The 27,425-nt window shown below is 36.4% G+C and overlaps 3 protein-coding genes across 4 annotated transcripts in view; 2 read left to right on the top strand and 1 right to left on the bottom strand.

Annotated features, from left to right (window-relative positions):
- The window catches only part of ablim3 (actin binding LIM protein family, member 3), a 139,889-nt gene that overhangs the window by 1,270 nt on the left and 111,194 nt on the right, over positions 1–27,425 (top strand). The gene's annotated exons all lie outside the window — the stretch shown is intronic.
- LOC127971859 (SH3 domain and tetratricopeptide repeat-containing protein 2) overlaps positions 1–27,425 on the bottom strand; it is a 102,207-nt gene that overhangs the window by 21,428 nt on the left and 53,354 nt on the right. The window lies entirely within an intron of this gene.
- Positions 1–27,425, top strand: part of LOC127971865 (beta-2 adrenergic receptor-like) — a 91,594-nt gene that overhangs the window by 33,943 nt on the left and 30,226 nt on the right. The gene's annotated exons all lie outside the window — the stretch shown is intronic.

Here is a 27,425-nt window from a genome sequence, read left to right as displayed (position 1 = left end):
AAACTTAATATAATTTAAGTTGAAATTACTCATACAACTAAGTTGATTATACTGACTCTGTTCAAGCAGAAAGCTGTAGGCCTATGTGTCTCATTTCTGTTCGCCTTTGGCGTTCTTTAGATTATTAGCAGTACTCTCATAAGACAAACATAAATGCCGTTATGTACTGAAGCATTGGAAACAAAACCAATGGTTAAAAAACAGTAGCTAATATATAAAAATGAAGAGGACAGCTGCGTATTTTGCCTCCTTCTCCTGCCCGTCATTACTAAGCAACGGGGTAAACAAAACAGTGCCTAATTACCATGGTAACAGCATTAATTGTTGATTGATAGTGGTTAACATTACTCTAATCTAAAGAGCAAAATGAAGTTAAAAAAGGGGGTTTTCTTCGAATATTTGAATTTCAACAAGTTTCATTGCCTTCTCTCACTGACTAACACTAAAATAATTTATGATTATTTTTGTCTTCTGGATATTCATGAGAAAAAAACACTGAATGGTAAGAATACGCTAATAATTACTTGTTAATGCGCATTTCCCCTTCAACACGAGATCAACTGACAAATCTGTAATTTTTTTATGTAATCAGTCTTTTTATGTAATTTTTATTCATCTGCAATAGGTGGATACATAGCTACAATGGAATTTCGGTATTTGGAATAACTGTGATGCTTTTCTTTTCCCTTCCCTTCCTCAGACATTCAGTTCTACCATTTCATGAAGCATGTGACAACAATGGGGAAGAAACATATAATGCTGACGTTCGACATGCTGGATTGGGATGGTGATGGAGAAATTGGTTTTGAGGAGTTTTATATGATAGTTTGCATTCTCCTCAGTAGTGAAGTAAGACATTCTCTTACAAAACATGATCACATCAAAAACAGCCCCTCCACATGTACCACAACCATACAGGGCTCACAATATCTGAGCAAAAAACGATCTTCCTCTTTTTTTTATGCTGCAGGAAAAACCCATTCAATGCCAAATTTCCTCAGTCTTTATCATTGTTATTGTTTTATGAGAGGTTGTGATCAATGTCACATGTGCTGAAATGTGTATCTGTACATAGCACGATGTGGAAGAGACCTTCATCTGTCACCATTTCCTCCCTGTCTTTGAACTGTTGGATATGGACGGTAGCAAAACCATCAACCTGAAAGAGTTCAAGACGTCTGGATTCCTTTTCAATCTCAAGGGGTCTGATTTCAAAAAGATCTTGAACCTGTTTGACATCACTGGGGATGAGGTACAGATGTCATACAACTACCAGTGCTGCTTAACCATCAAATATGGAATCTGTTAACAGCATTTAACATCACTGTAAAATCCTCCATAATTACTAACATATGCGAACACAATTTAGTGACTATTAACCACTGATTACTACATTTTCATAGCACGTACAAATAATTGCATTTTAATTGGCAAATAACAGTTTATCATTGTTAACAGATTCTTTCAGTAAAGGATGCATAAATGGCAATCATATTGCTTTTTTTCAGCAAATTAACACTATTTGATTTTAAGTATTTTTATTTTTGGTTAAATAGCTAAAAAAAAAATTTTTTACATTTATGTAAACACTTAAATGTTATGTAAAAAATATCTTAAATTAAATACAGAAATAGCTAGCGGCAGGCGACCACCTCCAATGTGTACATAGAGAGGGGTTATCAATTTCAGACAAATTTGGAAGATATTATTCATGGGGATTGTTGTATGATCAAACAACTTGTGCATAATAGAGCATTAAATCTAAAATGAAATCTTTAATTACCAACAGTGCCTGAATCTAAGTGAGTTTCAGAAGTTTACCATGATGTGCATGGATGCCCAGAAGGAGTTTCAGAGAAAACCTGGAAAATTACACCGTCTCATGGACATCTGCACATATTTTGTGAAAGAAGATTAACTTCATTTACTCGACTGAGTAAAATATGCCTCAGAAAAAAAAAAAATAATAATAAAGGGTCTTCTGTTTTACTCTGACTACTGTCTTATGTAATTAATAGGAAAAACAATATCAGTAATTGTAAGCATCAAAAGTAAAATAGAAGAGACAGTTAAGTAGGCCTAAGAAGGTTAAGAATGATATCACATACCATATTTTCCGGACTATAAGTCACACTTTTTTTCATAGTTTGGCTGGTCCTGTGACTTATAGTCAGGTGCGACTTATTTATCAAAATTAATTTGACATGAACCAAGAGAAATGAACTAAGACAAATGAACCAAGAGAAAACATTACCGTCTCCCGCCGCGAGAGGGCGCTCTATGCTGCTCAGTGCTCCTGTAGTCTACACTGAAGACATAGAATGCCCTCTCGTGGCTGGAGACGGTAATGTTTTCTCTTGGTTCTAAATAAATGCGACTTATAATCCAGTGCGATTTATATATGTTTTTTTCCTCATCATGACGTATTTTGGACTGATGCGACTTATACTCATGCTACTTATACTCAGGTGCGACCTATAGTTCGAAAAATACGGTAGCCTAGATGTTTACCTATAACGTAGATCCCAGATTAGTCGCATTTTTACTCAAGTGAAAATTTTCTCAGGCTATATTCATTTCTGTTAAAGAAACATACATTTTCGCTTTGGCTACACAAAAGCTGTTAATATATTTCCACTATGAATGCCCATGAAAAATATACAATTCATTATAGGTGCACTGTGTGAGGCTGTCACAATGGAATCTGTTGCCAGTCAATTTTGTAGGCTTTCATAAAATGTGAACAGTCATTCGATTTTGAAACAGCTATTCATGAAGAGTAAAATGTGAAATGAAAAAATTAACTCATCTGACTACTATTTTTGCCAACAATATTAATAAATTGTATACATTTGTGTGTGCAAAAGTTATTCTAATTTAACATTTTCTGTAAAACACATTTGTGTAACTGACCTTATGGCTATTGAAATATAACCCGTTGACAACTAGCCCCATCTCCCTATACATACGGCCTACTATTATAGTTCCATACATGATTTTATGAGTTTATGACATATGCTTCCCTTTGCCCTGAAACCCTTTAAACCTTTAAATGTTTCCACCACAATCGTTTATTTAGTGAAACTGAACTTTCACAGAGAGAGAGAGTTTACTTCCCACATTTACCACTGAAAGGGAACTTGACAGTCACCTTTAGCAGCTGACAACAGTGACACACTGTCTTTTCTGAATCTATTTTATGTTTGACATTTAGTATAAGTTACAGTTGTTATGTTATACATATGAATAGCATGTTAATGTAGATTTGCCTTTTTTTTTTTTTTATGCTTGTGTGATCGTCTTCCATGAATGTTTTAACTCAAAGTATAGGCTAAGCTCTTTTGGATGTTCTACATGACAGCCAGAAGAGGGCAATAGCGTACCAGTGCTCATACCCTTGCATTAGTCAACATTTGAGTCAGTGGCAGAATTGATATCTTTATACTAGAGTACTACTCTTCCTATTATATATGTGCATTTTAAAAGGTCAAAATATTGAGGTCAGTATTTATATATATATACTTTTCTATTTAATTTTAGTTTTGAAAGAAATGAATACTTTTATTCGAATACAATGTGATAACCGCAGCCAGAAAGCAAACTGAAACGAGAAGACTATGTATTTTAGGACTTAGTTACTGAAATGTGGAAGATTTAAATGTCAGCATGAAAGTAAAACTACCAAAGTGCTGATTATAAACATTTGTACACAAATACACACATCAGGGTCATTATAAAAGGGCAAAAACTTCACATAAAAATGGCCCACATGACATTTATATATTCTATTGTATTCTTTGTAAAGCCTCCATCTATTTTTTTGAAGGTATGTTACTGATCTTTTGAGACAATTGATTGATGCTCATGTTTATCAAAATATCATAATTTGCCAAAACTGCCAAAAACGCTCTTTTATTGATTAAAGCCATCTCTTAAAATAAACTGCAATATTACATTCAGATCAGATCTGCCTCCATTCATGAAAATAACCAATAGATAGAACTATAACTCACTGGCCTATATTTTTTTCTTTTTAATTATTCATTCACTTGAATGTACTTCCATTGCACCACAACGTTAACTGTTCTGGGTTCAATTATAGAGAAAGTCCAAACAGTGAATATATTTCTAAAAATCTTTTGTTAAATGTCCCATTTGAGATCTTTTTTTTATTTTTTTATTCTGTAATTCTATAAAACCTCTTAGAGTACCCACTGAAAGTAAATGTTCCTGTGCTTTTGGAAGCACTTTATTTATGTATTTTTATTTATTTATTTATTTTTAAGAGTAAACGATTACAGAATTTGTATTTAATAGTGAACTCTACAAGAGGTAACAAACATAATTAAGTGTCCACTAGATGGCGGCAATCACCAAGGAGGATCAGGTGGTTAGGAGACATCAATCACTGAGTTACAGCAAGCACACAACAACAGAAAAATAATAGGATAAAACTCATTGGTCATTAGTGAGTTTAACTATTTAAGACCATTTAGGATGTCTTACTTTGAGGAGCATTAGACTAATCTAAACATACAGCAAAGGGTAACAGAGAGAGCCGGATATCTTAGGATTCAGTGTGCACATTTAAGCAAGAAATTCATTATGGTGCAAGGGAGCTCTCCTTTCAATAAGTGTGGGCGAAGGATCTGGGAAAGGTGGTGCTTTAACATCTGTCTGGTGCCATGACTGACAGATAGATCAATAACTGTAGCTTTTATTATAGCAGAGTCAAAGGCGGAAAATCAGGGTGACTCAGAAAATATCCTAATGAAAAGCAAACCCTCACCCAGTCAATGATCACAAGTGTATCAAAGGCATAACAAGATTCATCAGTGCTTTATTCTCAGAAGCGGTATATTAGACAGCCATTCCCAGAGCAGCCATCACTTTTGCCTTTAAAACTAATTAAGCTTTCAAATGTAGTCAGACTGACTGTCAAAGAATCAAGTGTGTAAGTTTATCAATAAAGTTACAAATAATATCTGTTAAAATTCTGAAGTGTAGCAACCAGTGGGTTCTTTGCTATCTCATACATTTTATTGCTTTCCACACCAATTAAGATCACGGCAGATTTTTGTAAAATAATATGTGCAAACAAGCAAGGTTGTAATATCATTTTGTAGAAATGTCACAACAAGCATGTTTTTCCTTTGAAACTGGTTGCTAACTTACATGTGGGGAGTCATAGGCCAACCTACGTAAAAACAATACTAAACTTTCTGAAAAAAAATCATATTTATTATGAGAATCAAATACCCTGCTTAAAACATTTGACTGTAATTTTGAATAAGATTATTTCATATAGTGATACTGTCATGTTTTTTTTTTCTTCTGCCTACTATATCTATTCCCTTACTAACTTACGGAAAGAACTTTCAAGAGCTTTCAAGAGTGATGACAGCAGATTAAGGTACAATCATATGGAAACAAGGTAACTGACTTGACAGCACTGGTCAGGTCAGAAATATCCACGTTATTAATATGCTCATCAAGGCACAGATCAAACTGAATCCATCACACATAAGTGAATATAGCAGCACTGTCATAGGGTGTAAAATTAATCTCTACAAGCAGTCTATACCTCAAATGGATATTCCTTGTGTATTTTGAAACAAATTTCCCTTCAGAATATTTATCCCTTCAAGCAGCTCTAGCTGACGACAGGCCCGGAAACCCCTGGCCTAGCAATTCTGCAGAAGAGCGAACCTGAATATTAGACTTCACTAAGGATGTGAGACATTTTGAAGTGTAAGAACAAAAACAACTGTAAAAAAGAATATACTGAAGGAAAAACCTGCAAAGTACCCCAGACTGTATAAAAGGTATTATACTGTACAATAAGGTAAGGAGATGCTAACCCATCCATGATACCCTGAGCTAGTTCATGAGCATCACCCAGATCCCTTTATGTACCTAAAAGGCTAGACTCGTATCCCAGAACTCACCTCTCTTGTTGCATAGCTGGCCATCCATCACTGGGTACCTACTTTTAATTTTGGGTTTGTTCCAACAATGGACAGAAAAACATGAATTTTCCCTTTTTTAACCACCAAGATGATATAAACTAGATCAAACTATAAGCTACAAAACTGAGAAGAGATTAACAGGCTGATAGGTCATGAATACATCATCATAATGCGTCATTAAAACAAAACAGAAAAGAAAAACAAACCATTTGGACCTTCTCCATTTCCTTTTTCCTTTGTGGATGTAAATAACATGATCTACAGTAACAGTATCATGGATACAGTATCGACCAATCTGAGGTTTTCATCTGAGGTCAGTTGACACAGTGAGTGTTTGTGTGTGGGTGATTGGGTTTTGTCTTAACCGTGGTGACTGAATGTCCCCAAAATGACCGTGAAACCTGAAATCACCTTCATAACATGTGAACCAGCTACTGGGTCATCATGAGGAAAATGTCTTATTGTCCTCATTAAAAAGTAAAAATGCAGATTAATTTCAGATTGCAATATATATATATATATATATATATATATATATATATATATATATATATATATATATATATATATATATATATATATATATATATATATATATATATAATTAGCACATTTTAAAACAACACAAGTAGCATAGAAAAACAATGAGTGTGTGGTACTTAATGTCCTCGTGAACTTGGATAGGTTATGTCACGAGTGATATGACGTCGTGTAATGATCAGACTGGTCATTTGTTTGTCTGGCGAATCACACTTTTGTTGTTTTGTCGATGGACTATACATTCAGAAAGATATCAGCTTTATAAATCTAAATCTATCATTTAAAGTTTTTGTTTTATTTATTTTTGCAAGACATTATTATCCAGCTAAACCCAACGGCTTTCGTGTCAAACGTATGTTTTTGTATTATTTTCCACGCATTCGTCGCCTCTCCACCAGGGGATGCTATAGTCTCATAATTAATTTTCTGTTAACGCGCTGTAAGATCATCGTGTTTATTCCAGGAACCGACTGAGATCATGGATATATTAGCTATGTGCAGTCTACGTCACGTTTCTTCATTTACTATTAATATTTTTTTAATGAATTTATGTTTTAATCCCCTAAACTTCACGTTGCTTAATACGTCCACAATGCAACTGAAAACCTATTTGTCAGTTTACTGTTACTCAGTAGTGAAATCTTTATAGTGATATTACCACAAATATAATTAAATACATTTATAAATACATTGGCCTACAACTTAGAGAGAGACCATGTTGACTGTTCCCAACGTGATAAAGTCTACAATGATTTCATCAGTTACCATGTTTCCCACCAAGCTTTGGAAAAATGTACATTCTGTTTTGATGACATATGATGTCAGCTGAGTAAAGGCAGACAGCCACCACAGAGAGCCTAAGGGGTTGGTCCAGGAATAGAGTCCAAGAAAGTGGCTGCCTGCTTCATACTGCCGCAGACGGAATGAAAAAATGGTATTCGTTTGCTCAGGAAATATTTAGGACAGACCACCACCAATGATTCCTGCTCTGTAAAAAAAAGACCTTATCTAAAGTGTGTTGAAGTACACACACAGTACTTCCCTTTAAAGGGATATTTTACCCAATAAATAAATATCATGTGGGTGGGAACCAGGGAAATCACTCTTCGCTTGACAGACAGATCTATCCTGTTTTGACTTCTCTGCAGTGACCTCACAATGTAGTTAGAAGTTTCAAGAGAAAAGACGGTGGAAGAGAAAATAAATAAAGAGACTCTGATGAGAAGTTCTGGGAGACATTTTAAATATTTTGCCCACCAAAGTTTTGAAATTACTCTAGGCAGGTTTGAAAATGCAAATTCCCATTGTATATCTCCCTCCGCCAAGTTGGAAAGTCATTGAGGTGTGTTGTGCTGTAAAATATGGTTTGTAGAGAAAGAGAGCAACTTTTTATCACACTCTGCCATATAGCCTGAGAATATGGTTTGACAGAGAAGGGACATATTGACTTTCCCAGAAACCACAAAATGTTCCTACCTGTTCTCTGCATCTTTTTGAATACAAATTGATCACATCACAATACATTAAAAATGGCAGAGGCATCAATTGGGTATTAGATGTGAGAAATCAATGCGAGGTGAGAATCAGAAATGAGAGGTACAAGCACAAGATGACGATGCGTATGATAATTATATGTCAAGAACAGCCTTTAAAGTGAGCAAATGTTTGATTTTTCAAGGCTCATTCATATGGCTATTTAACAGGTGAGAGGAGGCATTGACTGTTAATTGCAGTTCCCATCTTCTTCGCCGACTCTGATTTGTTCTTATTGTAGACTCTGTGTAACTCTGTGATGATTAATGCACATTACATAGAACAGGGACCGTAGGGTTCAGTGAAAAGGTATAAGTTTGCCATTTCATAATCAATGTCTTTTTTCAGCAAAATGAGCCATGACAGAAGTTATGCAAAACTGTCAGAAAAATGTATGTTTAAGGGTCGTCTGCCAACTTTATTTATATCTAAAAATTGCATTTTAACACATCAGAGTAGTTAAGGTACTATTAATGAACAATTTAGGGGAAAACAGACACAAAAATGTTGCTTTAGAGTTATTTCTCCAATTGCAGGCTGTTGGACCTCTTAAGGTAAAATTTTCACTTATTTTTTCAGAGTATACAAGATCTTATATTGACATAGATACCCTCACAGGCTCACACAATGATAATTAGAAAATTCTAGTAAAATGTAGAAAAACCTGACCATTTATTTTCAAATCTGCACTGATTCTGTGATCTTATGAAGACAGTGACTTACCATTTTACCTATGAAATGAAATGTTATTTTGTCATAATCTTGATCGTGATTTCTGAGTTGAAAATTTTCTTAAACAACACTGTTTAATCTGATGTCCCAGATTAGAGATCATGCATCTCTATTGAGCCCATTTGCAAAGTCAACAGCGGATCATTACCTAACAACCCATGTGGCAAAACATAGATACGGAGGAGAGCTGAGGGTGCCATAAAACGGGACTGGACCACAGAGGAGGACCGCGAGGGCTGAGTGTGCCATTTGGGACACGGCCTGAGAGCTGTTTTCATGCCCTTGAACTTCTGTTTATCAGGATGTGTAAGAGAAGAAACTCTTGCTCTCCTGGAGCACCAGTACTAAACAAACACACAAACACATGAATTTTATTTCCCATGCATTCCTTACCCAAATAACTTTACCAGATTCCAAGTAACAATGATGTTTTAATGAAAATAATCCAGTGAAACATTTATTTTTAAGCAGAAGTGCTACTGATGATACAGTGCCAATGATGATGACAGATTTGCTTGGAGCACTTAGCACTGGGATTTAAAAACATACAGTACAGACCAAAAGTTTGGACACACCTTCTCATTTAAAGAGTTTTCTTTATTTTCATGACTATGAAAATTGTAGAGTCACACTGAAGGCATCAAGGGCTATTTGACCAAGAAGGAGAGTGATGGGGTGCTGCGCCAGATGACCTGGTCTCCACAGTCACCGGACCTGAACCCAATGGAGATGGTTTAGGGGTGAGCTGGACCGCAGACTGAAGGCAAAAGGGTCAACAAGTGCTAAGCATCTCTCGGGGAACTCCTTCAAGACTGTTGAAGACCATTTCAGGTGACTACCTCTTGAAGCTCATCAAGAGAATGCCAAGAGTGTGCAAAGCAGTAATCAAAGCAAAAGGTGGCTACCTTGAAGAACCTAAAATATGACATATTTTCAGTTGTTTCAAACTTTTTTGTTATGTATATAATTCCATATATAATTTCACATGTGTTAATTCATAGTTTTGATGCCTTCAGTGTGAATCTACAATTTTCATAGTCATGAAAATAAAGAAAACTCTTTGAATGAGAAGGTGTGTCCAAACTTTTGGCCTGTACTGTACTTTAAATAGATTTTTATTAGAGATGATCAACAGCCTAACAGAAAGTTCATAATCAAGCTTAATGTTCCATCTAGAATATTAGCTACAGCTAGTGTGATTGCTCTGTGTGTCATTTCCTTTGCTGTTGCAAAGCATGCAAAGCTGCACTTGCCCATCTAACCGAGGCATAATCACCGGAAATAAAGTCTATCAAATCTTAAAAACCTAAAATTCCTTAAAAGGTTATTTTTTGTTTGTTTGTTTGTTTGTTTTCTCTCTCTCTATAGACCTGGATCTAAAACAGAAAACCTAGACACTGGTCAATGAGCCAGAAGGTGCAAGGAATTTATGCTCTTGTGAAATTAAATTTAGATTTATCTCAAATCATCTGCAAAACCATTTGAAAAACTTAAGCCTGAAGTCAAATGCCCAGACTGAATCTTATGACTCAACTGCATCATAACTAATACAATTAAATATAGACGATTGCCAGTGAATGTTAACATTTTTTTGCAGATGTGGTCCCGTTGCATGTGATTATCATACTTCAGCATCAGTTTAGCAAGGTCAGTGAACAGTCAGAATAGTCATATTACTTCTTTGATAAGATCAACTTCAAACAGAATTTGCAAGATTTTCACATGCATATAAAATCATTGTAAGCTGAGCTGTTTGTGCTATCCTGCGTTTTGTCCTAATGTGTCTTCCTTTCAGCTCTTCAGGAGTTCAAATAAAAATAGCTTCTGGATGCAGTAGTGAAGTTTCTTTCTATCTCTCTCTTTATGGCCTCATGGTGTAATAATGCTCCATTGCCTCTCTTTGAAGCTTTAGATGCTCAGCATGAAATTTCTTTACACTAAATACAATACATATATTTCTAAGATCCACTGCATAAGGATGGTCTTTCAGTATTTTCCTTGTATAGTACATGTACCTATTAGCACATGACAGGTACACAGGTATACTGTCACTTTATCTTTAGGCCATGAAAGGATGTTTGTTTAATGCAAATTCATTAAAGGTTTGCATGCAGTCATGATAAAAATAAATAAACAATGCTTTCTGTATTTTAGATGTGATAAAAACAATACAAATAAAGTATTTGGTACAAGGCACACTTGGTGTCTTTTTTCCATGCAATGCAAATGTGTTGAGCATTCGAAAGAACATGTGCAACATGAGATGTACATTATCTAAGTGAGATCTATTATATGTGGAAGGCAGTAGCATCTCAGAGCTAAGCAGAAGAGAAGCTTTGTACTCAGAGAATTTAGTTTGCTCCTTATACTATACTGCAGTTCAGACATCATCATTGGCTGAATTGATGGCAATACTGTTGCTTGAAAAGGTCATTTTACTTTCAGTCAGTCAAAAGACTATCAGAGATACAATTTGCATGCTTTAGGGATTTTTTTTTCTTTGTGCCCCTAAATGTTTTGCAGAAATCAGATCATTTGAGCACAAGTACCTTAATTATTCACTGCTGGCATGGTGGCATCACACTATGACTTTTATATTGCATATCTAGTTATTCATTCATTGTAATAGCTACACAGTTTATTAAATGTAATAGGTCATTGTACTTATTCATTTTACTTTTCCCAATTGTCTGTTCTTTTTAGCCCCGAAGTATAAAAAAATAATTTCACAGTTTCATGTAAATGACAACATTATGAAGTCAAACATTCTCTCAGAAATTATGGAAGTTACGAAAATTACTTCACCATAATAGTGGGCCATTTGGGCGAGAGGCAACACAATGCCTTTTACGGTTAGAGTTCTTAGCTATAATGTCATGTATAATATTAGTTGTGTACGTGTTGGAAGCAATGTAATTCAGAAAAGTTATTTTAGATCCCTGTGTCTAATTCATAAAGAGATGCTTGGTAAAGACCCCTTATTATCATCTCTATTCATGTTTCATAAGGCATCAGAAACACATATAATTATCTCATCAGCACCTCTCATAATTTGGCGTTAATTAAAGATTTTTGTTCCAAAATTAAAATGTGTGAATTATTTATTGGCAGGATAAATGATGGTGGAATAATCACTCACATTGTTTAGATGCTCTTGATACAGACACGTTTTGTAAGGACTGACAAAAATGTTAGTAAGTGAATGAATTCATATGTCTTAAAAACCCAAACCAGAAATACTACCCTAATATCTTGACAGAACCAATGACTAAACTAATAATGAGATGGAATTATTATGAATTATGGACTGGTATTTTGGCAAGAAGGGATGCTTTACATTAATGAAACAACATTAATGATATTTTCTTACACGTATGCAGCTTTTCACTTCAAAATATGTTAATTCATGGACTGGAGTCATGTGGATCACTTGTAGATTATTGTGATGTTTTATCAGCTGTTTGACTCTCTACAAAGGATCAATTGGTTAAGCAAGTGATTTAATGCTAAATCTCTCTAAATGGTTCTGATGAAGAAACAAACTCATCAACATCTTGGATAGCCTGAGGGTAAGTAGATTTTCAGCTGATTTTCTTTCTTTTATTTTTTTGTTGTTGTGAAGAATCTCTTTATCTCAAAAATAATCATAAAAGCAATAGTCATGACATTTGCCAAGTATGTTAACCCATACTCAGAATTGTTGCTCTGCATTTAACCCATCCAAGTGCAAACACACACAGCAGTGAGAAGTGAACACACACCCAGAGCAGTGGGCAGCTATAGATCCAGCACCCGGGGTCGGGGAGCAACTGGGGTTCAGTGCCCTGCTCAAGGACACTTCAGCCATGGGTACTGAGGGTGAAAGAGAGCGCTGTTCATTAACCCCCCCAACTCCTGCCAGCACCGAGACTTGAACCTGCAACCTTTGGGGTACAAGTTCAACTGTCTAACCATTAGGCCACAGCTGCCACCACTATCAAACTAGATGTGCAGCATTATGTTATATTCACACGTCTCTGTGCGACATACGGAGGTAATGGTCAGTGCTATGACTTCTGCCATTTGGTCCTTGTTATATTAGATGTCTCACTTTTTTTTTCTTAAATGTGTGGAAAAAAATGTGTAATTGTGAGCTGACTTTAATTCATTCATTTCCAAGTGTAAAAAAAGAGAGAAGCAATCAAAGGTGCTGATTATTACAGCATGTATCCAAAAAAAGTTCAGATTTGCATTTGTAGCCACCAGACTCGAGTCGCTTTTCAAAGTGTTTATTTTTTAACTCGAGAGTTCTGTAACCAAGTTTAATGTAGTTCTGTTTTCTTCAGGAGTCTTCATTGAAGTCTCATCTGTCCTTTGAGGTGTGAGCTGAGACAACAGTCGTCCTGTATGAGTCTAGCCTTTCATCTTCCACTAACAAAGTTAGCCAAAACCACAAACACTCTCGCTTTTCAGAACTGGTAAGTGGAAAAAGCCCACCACAGCTGCTCTGTTCTTCAGCAGACCAATCTCTTGCACCATGTCAGTCATTGTTAGCACCGTGAAGGATCCAAGCTTGCAGCACCTTTCTCTACATTTACCACTGAACAATTACTCTCAATCTCACAATATCACACAATCTCCTCCGGTTTGTCATGTTCAATGGCCAGGACACATCAAGGGACAGTGCCTTATTGCTCACTTCATAATTGGTAAATTCAATTTCAAAAAAGCACTTCTGTCTGTTGCCAAAGAATAAAAAATCAATTTAATACCTGTAATGAGAAATTAGTTGTTAATTGTGTATAATTTTGGCTCCACCCAGGCTCATTAGGAAATGGCAAAAACATGCTTAAGCATACATTTCACTGCACCTTCCAGCTGAAATGAACACTAGAGGAAGTAAAACACCATAAAATAGTGTCATGACCTCAAAACATTTTTACCATAGTGCATGATTGTGAACTAATACATTTTGATGTTTGCATCACATAAGCAGTTCTATATGTATGGCTTTCGCTGACATAGCAAACTTGCTTGCTAGCTCACCTGGTACAGCACTGAATTAACATTTTATGAGTACGAATCCTGTGAAACACAAATCACAATACTCCACAAAAGAGCTCAAACAGGATTTTGCTTCAGCAAATGTACTTCTCTCTCACATTTGCTTTTGCACACATTATCGGTTACATTTAAGGTAGGGTTTAAGGTGTACATTTATTTATTTAGCACCAGTTACTGGACATATCACTTTGAAACTACCGTAAAACCTGCTACAAGGTTTCACAGAGATACAAAAAATGTGATTAATTTCACTCTAAATGATTATAATACTTTCTGCCGAGGTTGTGTTTAGAAAATCTGGAAGCCCTTTACAGTGGTTTTTACCCCCATCCCGTTTCACGCATCATATCTGCCAGCAAGAGGTGGCTTAATTTATTGTTCTCACACCTGTCTCTCATTTGTCACATTAGTCATAACTATGCAACAGGGCTAATTGGTATTCATGAATGTGCTTGCTGGAAGTTATTCATTATTGGGATACATTAACATGAATTAAAAAGTAAATGAACAAAAGGACATGGAATTAAGGGCTAAATGGGACCTTTGGTCAAGTGCATTACATGGTGTGTGTCCTTGTCTATTATCAACTCCAACCTTCTCTATAAGATTGAATTTTATGGATTTATGAAAGGGGATGTGTAAGAGGTGCTGTTATCTGTGCTTTGGTTTCATCTATGTGTCTGAGTAGAGAACAGCACATTTCTTTTGGAGAGCAGAGAAACAGGATAATAAATCTTCTGTGACTCAGGTCTAAATTTGATTGATAAATCTCAATAGTGCAGGTTATTTTTTGAAGGAAACTTGAAATAATCAGATTGACCCGATACTATACAATAACAGACTGAATTCTTTCTAATCCATTTAAAGATGAAATCTTTGAAGGCGTTGTGTTCGGTTTTCGAAGGCAATTTGGCTTTAACACATATGTGAGTTGGGTCTTTTTTCTTTATAAAAAAGAATAAAAAATCAAGTAGTATGCATCACTGGATATAGCTGTCGGTCATTTTCAATCGTAAAATGTATCATTAAAAGTTAACTAATATTAGAGGGGTCATATGATTGCAATTGCAGTTTTCCTTACTCTTTAGAGTGTTACAAGCTTTTCAAGCATAGATAAGATCCATAAAGTTGCAAAGACTAAAATCTCAAACCCAAAGAGACATTCTTTATAAAAGTTAAGGCTCGTCCACGCCATGTCTACGTCACTGTGTGGGAAGATTTGCATAACACCGCCCACATGTTCAAGCAAATAAAGAATGTATTACTTTGATTCTTGCTGTAGTATTGTTACCACTGCCGCCATATTATGGAGATATCTGTGCGTTTTGTTGTGAAAGCGAAACTACTTTGTTTGGCCTTCCTAAAGAGGAAAAGTTAAGTTGTATTTACAACACTGTTCCAGAACATACATGGTCTCATGGCATAAAATGTACCTGGGTGCACTTTTTAGCTTAGCACGGAATACGTACCAATAAGTACACATAACTGCAGTTTCCAAAAGAAATGAGCAGTAAAAGTCTGGCACCTTTTATTCCTTTTTAAAGAGTTTTGATTAAAGCTTAATTTTCACACAATTACCTGAAGAATATCATGTTATGACTTCAAAACAATATTAATAAGCTGGGAGATTTGAAAACTGCTGAATTTGAACGTTAGCATTGCAAATTGCCAGCAAAATATACTGTATATGGGTTTTCAGCTGCAGTAATTTTGTTCAGTAGCTCATGGAGTAAGGAGATGTACTTGAAAGGTGAGGAGCTCCGTTTTGAATCCCGTTTAATGGCGGTTCGACAAAGCAATTCATTTTAAGAAAGTTCAAATGGCATTTTATATCAGTTTTTGTATTTGTTAACACTATCGGGTTTAGGGTTGAATTTGGTTTAGTTGCACAAAAAGTTCACAGAGGTACATATCGTTATGTGACCAGGTTGTCAAGAACAGTTCAACCCAAATATTAATGTGTATATTAAATATGTGCAGTGCATTTTAATATGGAGTGTTTCCTGAACCTGAGAAAGCTGTGCACAACGGCTGTTTCTATAAAGTGGGGCAATTACAACATTGCAAGGACAGTTTGGCGCGTCTGACTCACAGCCTGTAAGTACATTTTCATATTTAACTAATAATGTGCATTACATTGCATTACACTGGATACACAAAATAGTGTTATTTTTAGTAACGTCATATGACCCTTTTAAATGATTTGCAGCTTCATCTTACCATGCTTTCTTAAGCATTAAACTGACACTTCGCATTCTGCTTTTGTGAACATTAAACCTCGCCTACTTTGATTTGATTGGCCATTTCAGTCATGTTGACATTGATGAGCATTAGACTGCCGAGGCTTTGATCTGAAGTGCCTAGTATGTGCAGCAGTCATGCATGCATCCATGGACTAGCGCAACTTAATTCTCACACTTAATAGTATTTACAGCTCCTAACAGGCTGTGTGATTATGAAAAGTTATTACCTCAAAATGTACGTCAGTTTGCAGTTTTTCCTACTGTTTGCATGCTTGTGATTATCCCTCCTCATGCCGTTGTTGGCACGCATGCCCTAGGTGGTGACCCCTGATTCAGTAGTATTACAGAACGGTTTATTTATTTTTATTTTTGCACACTGCTTTGGCTATCAATATGATGTTTTGAATAGAGGCTTCAGAGACATAACACAGCATATTTAGTTTGCATGAAACTTCCTTAAGTTCAGCTTCCTTTACTAGACAGAAGAAGGAACAAGGATGGGATGATAACCTAAACTCTCTCTGCTCATAAACTCTCACACGCATATAAACAAATATAAAGAAAAAAATAACCACATTTTCTTTAAAATGGCTCCACAGGGGCAAGCAGTAGAGATGGATTTCCTTATATCCCAGCCATTTTGATTATAGACTAAGCTCCAAACAACTCAGTGGGAGGAGCATGGCAGGCACCAGCACTAGATTTGCAACTGTCTGTATTTTTGACTTTCTCTTAGAGTCAAATTCCGTTCCTCTTTTTGAAAACTGATATGCCACAATGTTCTTCCAGCAGCAACCAGAGCATATCAGCATGCGACAGTGCTGCGTGACATTAATCGTTGCTCTAGATGGAATGGAAGGATCATTATAAACAGCCTGATAAGTATGCCCTGGCCTCGTGTCTTGGTGTCCCAGTGTGGACCTTATTGGAGATTGTGCAAAATGGAAAAGAGTCTGACTAGAGCACACCTCTCCAGCACCATGTGCCTCTGCTGGAATGAATTCCCAGACCCTAGATAAAGTATCGTGTGACTGCAGAAGCTGACTGTCATAAATCAAACTAGACTGGTACGTGGGACATACTGTACACACATTTACACGTAAAAGCATGTGGTGCTTCTTCTACTATGGTATTTGTGGCCCCACAAAATAATCACACTTTACTCACTCTAACTATGTTCAGCAGTGTACACTTCTGATTAACAGTTTGGAATAAGATATTGATGTATTTACTTAAATACAGTAATTAATAACTTTAGAAAGGACACATACAATTTATCAAAAGAGACAAAAAATAATTTTTACCAAAGATTTCTATTTTAAAATAAAAGGTGTTCTTTTGAATTGTCTTTTTTTTAATAATTTATGTATTTCAATTCAAAAACACATTTAATTCAATTCAATTATGCAAGTGAATTTTTCAGAATCAGAAAAAGCTTTATTGCCAAGTATGCTTAGAATTTGTTTTAGTGAATTTGTTTTTTGTTTAGTTGGGGCTCTCTAGCACTGGCCAGATGGCAAAAGTTCAAAAAGGGAATAACCTGAATGTGAGGGATCCAGAGTAATGCAATGTCAGTGTCTCACTTCAGGTCCTGGAAGATGATGGATCCACTGCAGCCACAGTGCTGTCTATGATAGTGAGTGGGTAGAGTGCAGGGGGGTTTCTCCTGAAGTCCACTAACATCTCCACTGTTTTGACCATGTTCAACTCCAGGTTGTTAAGACTGCACCAGACAGCCACCTGCTCAACCTCTTGTTTGTAAGCAGACTTGTACCATCCTGGATGAGAAGGATGTCTGTAGTGTCATCTGCAACTCCAAGAGCTTGACAGACGGGTCTTGAGAGGTGCAGTTGTTGATGTACGGGGAGAAGAGCAATGGGGAGAGAACATGTCCCTGAGGGGCACCAGTGTTGACTGGAGTGACTGTTTGACATGAATTTCCCCAGTCTCACTAGCTGTTGCCTATCTGTCAGAAAGCTGGTGATCCATTGACAGATAGAGCTAGGGACAGAGAGCTGGGTTAGTTTGCTCTGGAGGAGTGCTGAAATGATGATGTTGAAGGCCGAACTAAAGTCCACAAAACAGGATCCTCACAAAGTCCCTGCTTTGTGCAGATTTTGGAGGATTTAGTGCAGTCCACGGGCCTGTTTGCTTGTTGAGCAAACTGCAGGGGGTCCAGTAAGGGTCCAGTGATGCCCTTCAGATGAGCCAGAACCAGTGTTTCGAACCACTCCATGATGGTGGAGCAGGAACAGGAACAGGATGATGGTTGAGCATTTGAAGAAGGGAAGGGACATCACACAACTCCAGAGATATTCAGCATTTCGTTAGTTCAGGCAGGCCACGTCAGTCAAGCTTGCATCAGTCGACAGTCAGCTGTTCCCGACACCTATCACAAGCAGTCTATTTAAATTCCAATACTTCAGCATCTTCTCCATCGCACCGCTGCTTGCAAATAACTCCCCCTTCCAACCCCAACTCCACCTAACAGAACCATGGCCATAGCCGGGCTTTGAAAATTACTGAGGTCCAGGGGGTTTCTAATAACCTCCTTATTATGGAATTGTGCTATAATAACCCCTATAAACACTATAAAAACACTTGAAAAGAGTCAGAAATGTAGATGTTTTTGGAGGGATGCTTATTTTTATCATACCCGATTTAATCCATCAAAGTTTGTTAATACTTTATTTTACTATATTTATGGGGTGTATAATTTTATCAGTTGTTTATTATTAATGCAACCATACATATTGCTGTTATTGTTTTTATTTATAACCATTATATAGCTGATAACTTTGTCTAGTGCTCCTATGAATGTTTATAGCATGATTTGTGAAAGTTTAACTACTATTTTACTAAAGTTTAAAATAAAGTATTTGGTAGGGTAAGGATACCCTTACGCTCACAACTCTCCGAAGACTCGTTCAACTCGGGAGTGCCTCACAGCGATCATTTTCATACCACGGACGCTAAACATCCTGAATTAAACTGAACATGCAGACATTCAATGTGAGGAGTTTGACAGCAAATTAGTCATTCAGAGAACAACTTTTATTTTTGAACATGAAAAATTTACTGAGGTCCGGACCTCAGTAACCTCATAGCAAGCTACGGGCCTGAACAGAACCTGTAATCTGATCTGATTTTTGTTTCTTCCTTTACAGTTCACTTCATTGGAAGCATTCTCTATCACATTTTTTTACAACTCATGTAATAGTGAATTGCATTTATGTTGCATATAATGGTTCTGTTCTGTTCCGGGGGGTTTGTCTTGCTGCTCTCCCCACTTTGTCCAGTCATGGCTGCATGCACAGGCATGTGGAGTGTTGCCCAGAACCATTCCGCCAACACTAACTGAATGCAATGTAATTGTAATAAATATACTTGGTGAAAGTGGTCCTGATTGAACTATTGAAGATCTGTGAAAAGATGGGGGCCAGTTGGTCAGCACAGTTTTTCATTGTCTCTCGGTCTGGGCTTGGTGCCTTTCTTCTCTCGTTCTTTCTGAAGACCTGGCACACATTCTCTTCTCTGATCTGTAGTGCAGGAGTAGGGGTACTACAGGGCAGGAGTAGGGTAGAGGGGGGGGTTACAGGATTTTTCCTTTGAAGACACAATATTTTATTTACCAATAGTTATTCCTAATTTTTCCTTCTACTTTCTCTTCCGTTCACTTTTTTTTCCCTGGTAATGCCCACCACCAACATAGCCTATACTTTATTAGGGGTGTAATGGTTCACAAAATTCATTGTTCAGTTTGATACGACACAGTAGTGTCACTGTTCGGTTCTGAAGGCGAGCCAATGGATATCACAAAGACTATAGAATACCCAAGAAATGTCACTCATATAGTTTTGAATGGAGAAAAATGCAATGCTCAATATGGCCGCTCAATCGCAGGAAGCCCTGCCTTCTGAATGAAAGAGCCAATCGCTAATCGATAAAGTCATCTTGTCACTGCAGTTGCCGTTAGAAGTCCCGGTTGCTATAGGAACAGTCAGTGCTCTGAGCCAAGACTGAGCATACGCACTGGCTGATCTAGTTTGAAAAATAAGCTTTTTATACCGCTATGAGCAAAAGTAATTAAATAACATTCATGACAGCTGTTGTCATATTTCATTGGTGATTTCAAATATTTAATCGTAAGCTTAGTGAACAGTTTTGGAGAATTTGAAGTTTCCCCACACAAAGTAATAGGAGCTGAACTTGCGTTGCCGAAATAAATTTCAGAGATAGCCACCGACTGACATGACTTGCCTTAACGGGACTTTGATATCACACACAAGCAATGTGCACTTTACAGAAAGTGTAAATAAAAAAATAATGAATATATATATATATAAAAAATCTACATACATAGGAAATATTTCTGAGGATCATGTGACACTGAAAATCGGACTAATACCTGCTGAAAATAAGAAAGAAAAATAAATTAAATATAGAAAACAGCAATTTTAAATTGTAATAATATAATATTAATGTTTTTAATGTTGTTTTTTTTTTAACAAATCTCAGAGAACTACTGTGTGTAATAATAATATCAATAATATTGATTAATAATATGATTTTACAATGGATTTTCATAATTTAAAATTATGATTCAAATATATAACTATGAGGCATGTTAAGAGTAGCAATGGTAAATTATAAAGTAAAATAAAAAACAAACAAACAAAAACTTTTATTTTGACCCCTATAACAATATGAGAAATGGCGGAAACCCCTGGAACATTACAGTAAAATACCAAATGTTGAAGAAACACTCCCTTTGTCATTTTCCAAACACTCACGATTTTATTATATAAGAGTATTTATATATCTGATTGGGCTAATGTTTGTTGGGGCCAAACAAAGATAAATGTTTATAGCTGTTGACATGACAGTTCATCTCCTTTCTGCAGCACAAGTCCACTGTAGTTCAATTCCAATCACGGCACATTTGTCATCCATCTGCCCCCTTCGAACTCACTCGGTCACCAATCCATTAACCGTGCCAAGAATTCCACTGTGTTGGCATTATAGCCTAGAATCACTTCAATCTGTCTGTCAATCCATCTATTTAACCAAGTCTGATCATATTAAGTGAGACAAAATGTAAAAGTTCAAATGAAATATCCAGTATCGACCACCATTCTGAATATTAGGGAGCTCCGTTTTAAACAAGCAATTTTCTCAATCAATCCACTCCATACGTCCTGTACCGAAGGAGCTCTGATTCAACTAACAAGGTCTCCTTTTCATCAGCTCTCCTTTGTTAAAAAAAAAAGAGGAGAAAGGGCTGTATTGTTCACATTGTACTAATACAAATGGACCAGGATGTGTTTTCATTCATTAGGCTTCTCATAGGTCTTTACAAATGATATTAGTGAGGGCTTCTTACCATGCTCATGCTGTGCCTGTGTAATGGTGCGCTTTGATAGGATGCTGTTGAGATAACAGGCAGCATTCCTGTAGATAATGGCAGGCCACAGAGGCAACGGACCACTTGTGCCGACTGCCTGGGTTCTACTGCTGATGATATCAGCTTTGCTGCTGGGAAAAAGGTTATTTCCATCTGCTTAAAGTACAGGAGCTGCACCTGGCACTGCTGCACTCTCTCTTTCTTTCGCTCTCTCTGGAGGAACTACACGTTTTGTCATATTGGATTCAGAGGAAAGAACAGGCCATATGGCTTTTACTATGCAAGCAAACAAATGCCTCATTTATTTACTATTCAAAAGAGAGAGCGATAGATCAATAAGGGTGACAAAAAGACAAAGAGCTCAGATAAATGAGCTTACAAGTTTCTGTAGGGAAGACTTTTTCTCTTTTTTTTTTAAATTTCATTTGTTTAATTTAATAAGAAAATAAGACGTTTAATAAGGACTGAAGTGTTGCCTACTTTACATGATCTCTTACCAGTGGTCTATACTGTACACACCAGTCAGAGAATCTTATAATGTGAAAATTTATTTTATTCCAAAAACAACTAATTAAACCTGCTTTATACAAGCCTGTCCAAAGGTTTGGGGCGTGTAAGATTTTTTGAAAGATGTTTCAATTAAGCTGCATTTATTTGATGAAAAAAGAAAAAAAAGAAAGAAAAACAGTAATATTGTGATAACAGTTTAAAATAACAGTGTTCTGTGATAACATTGCACTTATATCTGCACTTATATGAAGATTTTTTTTTTTTTATTGAATGAAATATTTAACAAGAACAACACTTATTTGAAATTTAAATGTTTTGGAATATTTCTATTTTATGCAAACTTTTTGAATAAATGTATTAACTTAAAGCAAAAAAATAAAAATCATCACATAATTTTCCAATTTGATAAAGTGAAAAATCTCTTTAATTAAATTTTGCTTCTAAATTTAATTTAGAAGATTGTTGTAGTAAAGTCAGAATGACCTCCTCTCCTATAGGTTCACAAAACGGTCGTCCTTAAAATGCATTGCTGTTCTATTGCAAGCAATCTTAAAGATTCCTAAATGCACCTACTTTCGGAAGGCCAAATAAAGTGCTTTTTCTTTCACCTAGATGCATACAGCATCTCCTTGACATGACTGCTTCAGCACTACTGCGGTAACTAAACCATGCCTTCTTTCTTTGCGTGAACATTTGGCCGACATTACGCAAAAATATTTCCACACAGTGATGTAGATATGTGGAGGCATGTATAAACAAGGTGTTTCACAAGGGCATGGCAGATTCTTAACTTTGATAAAGACTATCTCTTTGGATTTGAACCTTTAGTCTTTGCAACTTTACAGATCTTCATTATGCACCAAGAGTTTGATTTTAAAATTGAAATCGCATCATATGACCCCTTTAGGGGCACTAAAAATCATCAAAATCAGAGGAGTTAACAGTTTGCTCAGATGAATAAAAAGAAGTATAATAGTTCTTAAAATGATTGTTGATTCATATGGGATCTGTTGTTATCCCTGAAGGCATTCGCATTTGGGGAATAGTGTGGGAAGTTGATTCCTGCCTTAGCTGTAGGGCTAGAAACCTACCTGCTTTGTCACCCTCTTCATGAGTTCCAAGTAATACATTTTCCACATGACTTGTTGAAAGAATATCAAACTCTGCCTGTAATGATTTGTGTTCCTTAGAAATATCTGGAGATGGGGTAACCACAAATATATGGTCTAATTTGGTAATTTTCTGTGTTATCTCACTGATTTGTCTTGTGACTGATATTTAATATGATTGAGGCATTCAAAGCCTCCCAAAAAGAGATGCAGATATCTCTGGACTTTTGTGAATTTGTGGATATGAAAATTCCGCAAAGCTTTGGTCCAGTAACAACGATAAAAGTAATAATAAATAATAATAAAAAAGAATGAAGAAAAATTTTATCCATTAGAATAAACTTTACAGTCTTTGTGGATTGCCAATAATAGAAGTTCAATATTACAACTAGGTACTGTATATTGATTTCCAGTACCCAGGTCAGACCTGGCTCAATCCATGAACTATGTATGCATCATTATCTACAGTTCCTGTAGATTGCAAGTTTTTGCGAATTAATGCCAGTGCTGCAGACGGTTCCACAACATTGTGTGAAATTCCATCAGCTGTAGTAACCCTCAGAACCGAGGGGAAAAGTAAGCCAAACTTGAGTCCAGGACAAGGACATGAATGGAGAACACGTTTGACATCTCTGAATGCAAGCCGTTTCTTAGCCACAGTCACAGTGTAGTCAGCGAAAACTGAGGAGGCTGGCCTTTCTTTGGTTTCTCACGCACTATATGGTGTGTGTGATCCAACAGGGCCTTATCCTGAAGCCGCAACACTTCCTGCAGAAGCTGGGCAACAGGAAGACCCACCTTCAGGAAGACCCATCAGTCTTTCTCCTAGATCAACCCTCCAAACCTTCGCACTTAGCGCCAAGATGAGTTAAGCATTTTTTGAGAGACAAAGACAAATTCTTCAGTTCCATTATGCGATCACTATTATTCGAAAGAGATCACTTCAGTTTTTTGATAGTATTAGTGTTGGATTCAACCATCTGTTGTAAAGGTTCCAGCCAGCCTTTAACGTTTGACCGCACTGTGGCAATCTCCAAGCGTAAGTCAGTATATGGTCTATTTTCTGTCAAATCTCATACTTGACAGAGTCCAGTATCATCTGAAGACAAGTTATATTCCCAAATAAATTATCCACGGCACACTCATTTGTCAAGGACCTGTTAGCTCCACCTGAAGACGGCCTCCCTCCCTTACCCCCGGCGGCTTTGGAGCGAGACGTCACCATGTTCACCACTTATGATTAATGCAAGTGTAGTCTTACAGGATTTCAGCTAGTTTTAAAACATTTCATGAAAACAACAACAACAACTGTTGTACTGTTGAATAAGTGAATAATTCTGCTGCCTTCTATGGGAGTGACTGAAGACATATCCTAGATGCTTTACATGCAGCAGCTATATTTAGCACTATTAAATGGCACATTAAATAGAAAAACAGTCCCATTAAAAAACTAAACTCATTATAACAAGACCTTATTTGACCACTATCAGTCTCCTGGCATGACGGATATGATGTGTGTGACTTATAAAATTAGTTGTTTAACTGTACTCCTATCAAATGTTTGACTCATAGATGTTGTGATGTCTGTCTATTTTATTATCTGGAGCCATAGAGACTTGATTAACAAGGTGATCTGCTCCCAGAGGCATGAAGAGTACCGACCTCAACTGCTTTTGCATTCCTCTTTATTCACACAAACAAACACAAACACACACACACAAACAGAGAAGATCTCACCAAAAGATGCCTTGGAATGCAGCACATGTAACTTCAGTAATGTCATGCATGGGAGGATCTCATAAAGCTGTGACAGAAACATTGCCAGAAACATCGCCACATTGATCTAAATGTGCTTCAAAATAAAATACACCAACATGAGGAAGTGCAACAAAAAGTGGCATGTAAAAATTGTTTGGATTTGGTCTGGGTTTGAGGAATTGATCTTCAGGACATCACTAATAGTGATGGGGATTTTGGTGTGTTATGAATGAATTACTGTATGATGAACAAAATTTGTTTGCTTCAATTATTTATTCTGAAACAGCTTCAGATTATGTCTGAACTCTCAGCCTGGCAGTGGATTTTAAATTGGACATACAGTCAAGCATTTATCTTCATTAACGACAGTGTTGCTGTCCATGTTGCTAGTTTTTTACACAAACACACACACACACACACACACACATATATATATATGACCTTCTGAATGTGAACCATAAACATTTACTGTACTTCGAAAAACTGTTCAAATGTCACACTGCCCATATTGTGTCCCATAATGTTCTGTGTACTGTCAAGCAATGTATTGTCATGTGCTGTACGTGTCCTGTATGTACCATGGTTTGCATTTACATGCGTTCATTCATTTCTTTCCAAAGTGGCTCACAAATGAGGAACATCGCATGCAACTTATCATAAGAGCCAAAAATAATGTAGTACACATTTCCATTTAAAGCACAAACAGAAAAAGAATAGCGAGAACAAGAATATTTTAGAACCATAAAACTCACCATGAAACCGATCTATAAAAAATACATTAGAAGCGTACCTCTGATATTTCTCACTGATTCTGTCACATATTTCAGCTGGATTCTGCCCACAGAGAAATTGGAGACTATTTGTTGATCCCAGAGGCTGTAAAGTTGGTAGGGCCATTAACTCAGCAGGAAGTTGAGTTGGCATTAGTTGGGTGATTTAGCTTTTCAACTGCTTTTGTAAATTAGGCCAACAGCAGAAATGCAACAGCAGGCTAATCTTTCTAAACTGTATGACTTTCTCTTTCTTTCATCTCTGGAACATGATAAAGAGAAATGTCTGTGGGGTAAATAAAAAAAACTGTTATCTTATTTTCTGTTCTGTAAAAGAAAGTCAATCATACAGATTTGAGTTACATGAGGTTCATTTATGGCCGGGATACCTATCGCTTTAAGTTTAATCAATATATATGTGACCCTGGACCACAAAAACATAGCTTGACTACGTCAGACTTTGTACTTCCGCTCAATTACAGTTCCCTTCTGTACTCAGTCTGAGATAGCAAACCATCTCCCACTTTTCCTCCGGCTCCAAAACAGCCAGCCAATCAACGAACAGAGGGCAGGCTGAGAGCCGTGACGTAGACGCTAAGCTCAGAGTTTAACATCGTAGTTTAGGAAAGGGAAATCGAAAACAACTGCTTACATGGAGACATGGGATGCTATTGCTATTATGCCCTTCCAGACTCTGTCTACGAAGCAAAGCAAAGTAGCAGAGTTTGGTATAACCAGTTTAACAAAAACAGTCTTAAGTGTCAATTTTTCTAAATTGAGATACATCACACAAAAGCTGAATAAATAAGCTTGCAAATGATTTATTGTTTGTTAGGATAGGACATTATTTGTCTGAGATACAACTATTTGAAAATCTGGAATCTGAGGGTGCAAAAAATTTGCCTTTAAAGTTGTCCAAATGAAGTTCTATAAAAAAAAGTTCAAAGTTTTGATATATTTACAGTAGGTGGTTTACAAAATATATTAATGGAATATGATCTTTACTTAATATCCTAATGATTTTTGTCATAAAAGAAAAACTATCATTTTGACCCAAACAATGTATTTTTGGATATAGCTACAAATATACCCCAGCGACTTAAGACTGGATTTGTGGGCCAGGGTCACATACAGTATGTGAGTGTTTTAATATTGTGTTTCTATTTTTAACATCATGTTCTGATTACTTGTTACTTTGCCACATTGCAAATAATTTTAAGTGCAATCATTACCTCCAGAGAGTCTTTGCGTCAGACCTTGCTAAGAACAGTATTTGGAGCAATAAGTCTTAACTTTTGTTTTGGCTTGTGACAAAACAATGTCTTGAGTGTTGTACAGGGTGAATCAGGAAGCATTATTTTTTTAAACTACAAATGTGATGTTACCACATGTGTCCTTGACCAGCTTTGAAAGTTGTTTCGTTAATGGACCACATTTAGACCTGTATTTATTGCCATCCACTTGGATGCATGCCACACATTCCCTCAGCAAACTGTTTTAGCCTTAATACTGAAGTACAAAAGTATGTATACAGCAGTATGTATTAATATATATTCATATTAATGGCTAGAAATTCTAGAAGTTTGCAAACACCAGTAAACCCACAATGAAATCAATCAAAAGGACTGATGATATTCCTCAGATTGATTTGATTTCTGTTTTGTGTTGAATACAGATCAATGGGAGACGTTGTACTCGAACACCTCTGGATGGTTTGACATTTAGAGAGATATAATTGAAGGTCGGTGATATGACACATCATTTTATCGTTGCTGTAAAAGCAAGGGCATAAGTTAGCCTGATGATATTTCTGA

The sequence above is a fragment of the Carassius gibelio genome, chromosome B14 (genome assembly GCF_023724105.1).
Source record: "Carassius gibelio isolate Cgi1373 ecotype wild population from Czech Republic chromosome B14, carGib1.2-hapl.c, whole genome shotgun sequence".
NCBI lineage: Eukaryota > Metazoa > Chordata > Actinopteri > Cypriniformes > Cyprinidae > Carassius > Carassius gibelio.
Note: the sequence above shows the minus strand (reverse complement) of the source record. Positions and strands in the feature narration are given on the sequence as shown.